Raw genomic sequence first — 969 nt, forward strand, 5'->3', positions numbered from 1 at the left:
ACTTTAATTTCATCCTTTGAACAGTGTCTTAGAATGTTTTGTGTTGCTATAACAAAATGTTGGGGGGATGGTTCTTAAAAAGAAGAAAGGTTTGTTTGGGTTGCAATTCTGGTGACTAGCCGAAACATGGGGTGAAGATCCCCTGGGTGTGAAACAACATGATAGAGAAGTAGAAGGGGAAGCAGACATATCAAAAGAGGGAAATGGGATGTTACTAGTCATGCTTACAACAAATTACATGCTTGTAGCAAATTATAACTCTCATGAGTAGTAATTTTGTCCTAACAGAACTAAAACTCCTGCAAGACAGCATTAATCCATCTTAAAGACCAAATCACAGAGTCAGGTGCAGTGGCTCGTGTCTATAACCCTAGGTATTTGGGAGGCAGAGATCAGGATGATCATGGTTGGGAGCCATCCTGGCTAAAAAGTTAGTGAGAGTCCATCTCAATCAATGAACTGGGCACAGTGATATACACCTGTTATCCCAACTATGAAAGAGGAGTAAATAGGAGGATCTCAGTACAGGCTGACCAAACAAAAATGCAAGACCTTATCAAAAAATAACTAAACAAAATGGGCTGGGGGCCAAGCTACATGCTGGCCTAATGTGCACAAGGCCCTGAGTACAAACCCCAGTGCCACAAAAACAAAAACAAAAAAAATCCCAAACAAAATATCAGCTCTCTTAATGGCCTCACCATCTCAATGCTGGTCTATACCTGGGGGATGTAAGTAAGTATCAGTATGGGTTTTGGTGGGGATAAACCACATTTGCACCATAGCAGACATTCATTTTTGTTTATTTTCTTGTATCACCCCTGTGATGCATCTATCCAGTTGTTCATGATCACAGGCTGTTCTGCCTTGTGTATTCTTCTGTTCTAAAATACCTGTTTGGTGCTACAAAGACAAAAAACAAAAGCATAGATGGGAAATTCAGTAGGTTACCATATATTACAACATGCT

The sequence above is a fragment of the Castor canadensis genome, chromosome 19 (assembly GCF_047511655.1).
Source record: "Castor canadensis chromosome 19, mCasCan1.hap1v2, whole genome shotgun sequence".
NCBI classification, from domain to species: Eukaryota; Metazoa; Chordata; class Mammalia; order Rodentia; family Castoridae; genus Castor; species Castor canadensis.